This window comes from Anolis sagrei, chromosome 3, assembly GCF_037176765.1.
Source record: "Anolis sagrei isolate rAnoSag1 chromosome 3, rAnoSag1.mat, whole genome shotgun sequence".
NCBI classification, from domain to species: Eukaryota; Metazoa; Chordata; class Lepidosauria; order Squamata; family Dactyloidae; genus Anolis; species Anolis sagrei.
Genome location: NC_090023.1, coordinates 223,596,704 through 223,604,353, shown reverse-complemented (window position 1 = coordinate 223,604,353; position 7,650 = coordinate 223,596,704).

Sequence of the window (7,650 nt, the reverse complement as noted above, 5' to 3'; positions counted from 1 at the left end):
TCCCCCGGAAGTTCTTAAGGGTTGAAGCTTTTGTACAGGGGAAGCTTGCACACATCCTATACATAAGCTTACCTTGCTGAGACTAACTAAAAATGGCTCCCTTCCCTTCCCAATTGCCCTGAGCAAGGTGAGGGACCAAAACTTAACAATGATGGACAGGTGACTTGCCCTATGACTGCAACCAAAGAAGCCACCTATCTGCAGAGTCCCTGAAACCTAGGACTGCAAGCAAACATTTAATACAAAGCAAATAAAGTTGGAGCTCCTGGTACAGCTGTACCAGAACAACTACATGCTGCAAGTAATGACAGTGTGAATAAATTGCTAATATTTGCTTGAGATAGTGCTTGCAGTTCTGGAGGGACTCTTGATTTTTTGCATCTGATAGACTTAGCATGGGGATTTGGTTAACCAGTTAAAATTTATGAGTAAACCAGTTTTTTTAAAAAAATCTGAAACATTTCGGGGGGGGTGTTGAACCCCTAACCCCCCCCCCCCTCGCTACGGGCCTGGCTGGAATTCATCCTGTGATCACTTACCTCGGAGTAAGCTACATTAAACCCATGAAGGGCAATTTTCATACAAATAAATGATAGTAAGGGTAAAGGTTTTCCCCTGACGTTATGTCCAGTCATGTCCAACTCTGGGGGCTGCTGCTCATCGCAATTTCTAAGCCAAAGAGCCAGTGTTGTCCGTAGACATCTCCAAGATCATGTGGCCAGTATGACTGCATGGAGCACCATTGCCTTCCCGTTGGAGCAATACCTATTGATCTACTCACATTTGCATGTTTTTGAACTGCTAGATTGGCAGAAGCTGGGACTAACAGTGGGAGCTCATGCCGCTCCCCGGATTCGAACTTGCAACCTTTCAGTCACCAAGTTCAGCAGCTCAGCATTTAACCCACTGCGCCACCAGGGGCTCCTAAAAAATTATAATGGATGGCAAAAGTAATCTGTCCTCCTTCTGCAAGTAGGCAAAATCAATATCAACTTGCTAGCCAATGTTGACCCCCAACCCCCAAAAACATTTGTAGTACCCCTAAGTTTTTCATCCTCAACCAATAGTTCTACTTCTCCCAATTCTGTCCATTGTGTCATGATTCAAATGTGCATGCATACACAAATATAGTCTATTTGAGGACTATATATTAAATGGATTTTTGGGCCTGGAAGATCTAATGAGAAACCTAAATGTGTCTGGCTATTTTCCCAGTGACTATCGGTATGCCCTAATTACTGTATTCCCCCAAAATAAAACTCTACAAACAAGATTAAGTTCAACAATTGTTTACTGAATAATCAAGGTATAAAAGTACAATTTGATTATGAAGGTGTTAGAACAGTGAAATATAAACTCTGAGGCAACAAACTATAATTTCTATGAGGTAAGTATTCTATAAATTCTGGGGCATGTACTATCTATTCTATATAACATTTACTATAAACTCTAAAGCAAATATTATCTATTCTTTATTACATGTACTCTAAGGCAAATATGTGATAAGGATGGCCTGTACGGACTGCAAGCCAGACCAGACACTTTTCTGGCAACTATCTATAAACTACGACCAAAAGGAATGGAGCCAAAAAGTCTTTCACCAGGCTCTGAGGCAGAATGGGCTGAACCAAAGAGCTCGGCCTATAGGGGGAGCCTAAGCTCCTACTCTAAAACTTAACAGAATGGAACAGTCTAACTACAGGGAACAAACAGAGAGGTAAAAACTAGGCCGAGACATCACACGTCCCCTCTATAATTTCATCCAGAATAACGCAGATGCCATCTGTCAGAGTACCAGGACTAACCATCTCCCCTTTGTCTCTTCTCATTTGTCTAGTCCTCTTCCTTTTGGTGTATCCTGAAGCACAATTTTAACTGGTGGAGATGGCCAAGAGCTAGAGGAGCCTCTCCCAGTGTATTTAGACCGGAAATTACTCTTTGCTGACCTTTGTGCTGGCATTTTGGCTTGTTTCTTTGAGCAGGAGATTCAGATCTCAGCTCCTCCCACATTTCACTTATTTTTGGCTTTTTAGTGGATCCTCTGGTGTCATGAGTCAGCAGAAGAGTGTTGTGCCAGCAGAAGCACATTTCTACCTGCAGAAGAGCCTTGTGCTTAATCCTAACTCTTTATGGATGACATAGTGTTGAATTGGGATTGTCCTGCTCTACTTTCCGATCTCTAAAAATTACCATGAGAGCATTTATAGCTTGGTTTTTGCTTCAATGCTTAATTGAACGTCATGACTTTGCCAGGTTATTTTGCAGTTAAATGTGTATATAATTGTAACAATTGTGGAAAACTCATTTTCTTCCATTCTAACCCTCAAAACATATCTGCATACAACTGCTACAATGGTTTGGGTTGTGAGGTCAGCAGCCTCCTGTTCTCAGTCCAAAATCTGAGACCAATGGGTGGTCACTTGTGAATCCACAGAGGGAGAAACTTTTTATGCCACAGAGATTGGACAAGTGGGGTTGAGAGACAGGCTGAAATGGTTCTGTATCAGCAAACCGTGCATATACAGCATGAGTGCAATCCAGGAAAACGTATCCAAAAATATGGTTAAACAGCTGTGTGTAGTCATGTTAAAAGATATTGAAAACAGAGCTGGGACTGGGTTTTTCATTCATTCAATTCAGAGCTTTGAACCAGATAAATATTTTCTTGTGCGTTAGACTTATTTTTTAAATTATATGCTCTGAGCAACTGTGGTTGGTGTTTAATACATCATGCTGATTGACTTTGTCAGAAGATAGTTTCTGTTACAAATTTCAAATCTTGAAATTCTTCTGCCTTAAAAATCCTGACTCTGGGCAAGGTAAAAATTCAAGTCAACTAAACAACTGGGTTTCTTGGATACACATTGTTTTGCTCCCCATCTAGGTTAGCAAAATAGGTTGGATAACACATTTACATTTTCCTTGTAAATATTTTTAAACATTCCACATATTTTAAATGTATTCAGTGTTTGTCAGATTTGCAAAATCAAAGTAATAATAATAATAATAATAATAATAATAATAATCTTTATTTATATACTGTCGTATCTCTCCAAAGGGACTCAGTAGACAGTTTTCTTCCCTTTAGCCTTGATTAATCCTATCAATTAAGAATATCTAATTTTATTTCAAGACCAAGAATAACTTCCTTTCAGCAGATAATAAACTCTTGGCTACGTGATGCAGGCTCCGACCTTCATTAAACAATGGCTTCTCTCATCCCACTGCAAACCTTTTCGTAAACAAAACAAGAAACCTTTAGTTGGATAATAAGCCAAGAAGCCTGCATGTTTTTTCTATTAAATACGATGAGTTGGACTCACACAGGTAGCCCATTCCTACATCAAGCTGGGTGGGGGTGAACTATTTCTATACAATAATTGTGTTTACTACATTGAATATTTTATTTACTTATTTCCTGAATAGCAACAATTCAATTCTGTTGATTTTCCCTAACTAATAGCTTGATTCTGAATTAAAATAATGTCCTATTATGGTCAAATCGATTTATGCAGAATAGAGACTGTAAAGCAATTCTGGTCATGCATACATGGATGTCTTATAATCTGCTGTAGTAATATAGTAATTAAAACCACATTGGATTGTTGTAGGTTTTTCCGGGCTATATGGCAATGTTCTGGAGGCAATTTTTCTCCTGACATTTCGCCTGCATCTATGGCAAGCATCCTCAGAGGTAAGTCCTATTGGACTGAGCAGGGCTTGCTTCTGAATAGACATCTGTAGGCGTGTGCTCTAAATAAACCAGGCTGCCAATGGCTACAAGTCAGGATGGGCATTGCCTCCTAATGCTTAGGAGTGAATGGGGTTGCCTCATATCCAAGAAAGAAAAATAAACAATATAAAAGCACAATATACACCAGTGCTAGTGGCAAGCTAAGACCTAGAACAGATTGCACTCTGGCACCATGAGATGCAGGGCCAACCTTAAGAAATGGGGCCACAAAGTGGAGTCCACAATATGCGCAAACCACAGACCACCTGTTACAATGCAGTCTGAGCCCTGCCACATGCACAATGGAGGGCTTTCTGACCAGTGGCCAGCTACTGGTCAAGGGATATTTAGTATAATGCCAAGTTTGTAAACTTTATTTGTGTTTTAAATGCATTACAACTGTACCCTCGGTTCACTACTGACACGAGAAATAAAAATACCAGTGCTAGTTCAAGCATTTACTACTTTAGGAGTAAGATAAAATGTAGACCAGAGTTTGGAAACGGTACTTTTTGTGGCTTTAAGTCTTTAATCAGCCAGCCAGCATGGCCAAAGGTCATGTGCCTAAAGGGTTAGGGAACATAATAAAAAAGTGATGTTTCCAAACCGCTGGTTTCATTAAGAAAGGAGATATGCAAGCTGAAGAAGTACTCAGGATGTCTCTCCCTTTATTATAAATGCACACCTAGATGTATAATGCCATTAGCATTTAGATCAGTTCCCTTACTGAACAATCTTTTGGTGCAAATGCATCTCTAGCCACTAATTGTTTACTACAACTGTTGAGTAAAGCTATAGGACTTATTTATGAGGGCTAAATAAATTATATACACCTCATATGCGCTCAGATCCTGACATACAACTCAAGGACAATTTGTTTGCAATGTGTTTCTTTAGGATTTCTTTAGGTGTTTCAAAAATCCTTGCTGAGATTTTACAGAAAATCTGGACTTTCACGTGTGCAGTTCTGTGGCAGGTTGGTGAGAGCTGACTTTAAATCAATTAAAAGAAGGTTTGTGTATGCAGATACTCAAATATTAGTATATTCGCACTAGCACACTAATGCTTAACAGAAAATACATTTATTCGCATGCATGGGGGGAGGGTAACAAAAACAGAGTGCCCACAACTATGTGGTAAAAATAGTGCAATTGATCAGAAATTTGAATTATTGGGGTGAGTCAATGGGGGAAATGTGTGGCCACTTATGGAGATCAAATGATGATGTTTGCATTGCATTTATGGGGGTACTACAAGACCCATGTGGACTGGAAAAATGTGGTGCCAATCCCATTATTTTTTACCAGTGCAGAAAAACTCTAGTCTCCATTCCGATGGAGCTGGACTGTCCCTGCGGAAAGCCACCAAGGGTTATCTTATCAATCCATAGGTTACTTTTTCCATGTTTTAATGTGATATGGATGTGCAAATATTTGTTTAGCCACAAAAATTTAGATACCAGACAATCAACAGGCTCAAAAGAGAATCCTATCTTAATGGGCCTTTCCCAATTATCTCCACTACTGCTTAAGTCAGCATATTCCAGGAATTCCAAATGCATTATTCAATTAATACAGAGGGACTGTGTCCAGTCTATACCCCGGTGGCGCAATGGGTTAAGCCCTTATGTCAGCAGGACTCGAATCCGGGGAGAGCGGGTTGAGCTCCCTCTGTCAGCTTCAGCTCTCCATGCAGGGACATGAGAGAAGCCTCCCACAAGGATGGTAAAATATCAAACACCCGGAATCCCCTGGGCAACGTCCTTGAAGTCAGCCAATTCTCTCACATCAGGAGTGACTTGCGGTTTCTTAAGTTGCTCCTGACACACACACACAAACTGTTGGATTACAGCCTCCGTCTGCCAAATCCAGTTTATCCAACCATCAGGGATGATGGGAACTATCACTCGCTATCTGATAAGTCACGGATTCCCCACTGTTGTCCTAACAGCACAGTCATACATATGGTATATTTAGTTATAGTTTGCTCCATATTCTTTCAGGTTCAACAGTGACAAATGCAAGATACTCCACTTTGGCAGAAAAAATGAAATGCAAAGATACAGAATGGGGGACGAGGCCTGGCTTGAGAGCAGGACGTGTGAAAAAGATCTTGGAGTCCTCGTGGACAGGAAGGTGAACATGAGCCAACAATGCCATGCGGCAGCAAAAAAAGCCAATGGGATTTTGGCCCGCATCAATAGGAGTCTAGTCTAGACCCAGGGAAGTCATGCTACCCCTCTATTCTGCCTTGGTTAGATCACACCTGGAATTTGTTGTTCATTCGTTCAGTCATTTCCGACTCTTCATGACTTTATAGACCAGTCCACGCCAGAGCTCCCTGTTGGTCGTCACCACCCCCAGCTCCTTCAAGGTCAATCCAGTCACTTCAAGGATACCATCCATCCATCTTGCCCTTGGTCGGCCCCTCTTCCTTTTTCCTTCCATTTTCCCCAGCATCATACTCTTCTCTAAGCTTTCCTTTCTTCTCATGATATGGCCAAAGTACTTAATCTATTGTGTTCAATTCTGGGCACCACAACTGAAGGGAGATGTTGACAAGCTGGAATGTGTCCAGAGGAGGGCAACTAAAATGATCAAGCGTATGGAGAACAAGTTCTATATCCCAGAATATCAAGGCAGGAAATCCCACATTATCCAAGTGTGGACTCAGATAACCCAGTTCAGAGCTGATATTATGGGATATAGGGCTGTGTGGAAGGGCCTGCTGTCACTTGGAACTGGATGTTAGCCCATTAATTATAATGACAACTAAGTATAACGATGGGATTTGTTGTTTGGAGGGGCACCAGCGCTCTTTGATAGACCTTATAAAACTACAATTCTCACAATTCCATAGCATTGAGCCAAACTAAGGGCCTTTCCACACTGTCATATAACCCAGGCCCTTCCCCACAGTCCTATATCCCAGAATATAAAGGCAAAAAATCCCACAATTTCTGCTTTGAACTGGGTGATCTGAGTCCACACTCAGACAATGTGGGATTTTCTGCCTCCATATTCTGGGATATAGGGCTGTCTGGAAGGGCCCTTGGTTATCTGAGCCCACACCGAAGGCCCTTCCACACAGCCCTGTATCTCAGAATATCAAGGCAGGAAGTCCCACAATCTCTGCTTTGAACTGGGTGATCTGAGTCCACACTCAGACAATGTGGGATTTTCTGCCTCCATATTCTGGGATATAGGGCTGTCTGGAAGGGCCCTTGGTTATCTGAGCCCACACTGAAGGCCCTTCCACACAGCCCTATATCTCAGAATATCAAGGCAGAAAAATCCCACAATTTCTGCTTTGAACTGGGTTATCTGAGTCTACACTAAGATAATGTGGGATTTTCTGCCTCCATATTCTGGGATATAAGGCTGTGTGGAAGGGCCCCCAGAATATCAAGGCAGGAAATGCCACAATCTCTGCTTTGAACTGGGTTATCTGAGTCCACACTCAGACAATGTGGGATTTTCTGCCTCCATATTCTGGGATATAGAGCTGTGTGGAAGCGCCCTTGGTTATCTGAGCCCACATTGAGGGCCCTTCCCCACAGCTCTATATCCCAGAATATCAAGGCAGAAAATCCCACAATTTCTGCTTTCATCTGGGTGATCTGACAATGTGGGATTTTCTGCCTCCATATTCTGGGATATAGGGCTGTGCGGAAGGGCCCCCAAAATATCAAGGCAGGAAATGCCACAATCTCTGCTTTGAACTGGGTTATCTGAGTCCACACTGCCAAATATTCCAGTTCAAAGCAAATCACGAGGGATTTTATCCAGCTAGGAGGAAGGGGTCTTATTTCCAAGCACCAGCCACATCCATCCTCCACTGACTGAGGGCTTTTTGGCTGCGCGGTGACGTCATGCGGGTGCGTGAGGCAGGTGGCTCCGCCCACTGTGGGCGGGGCT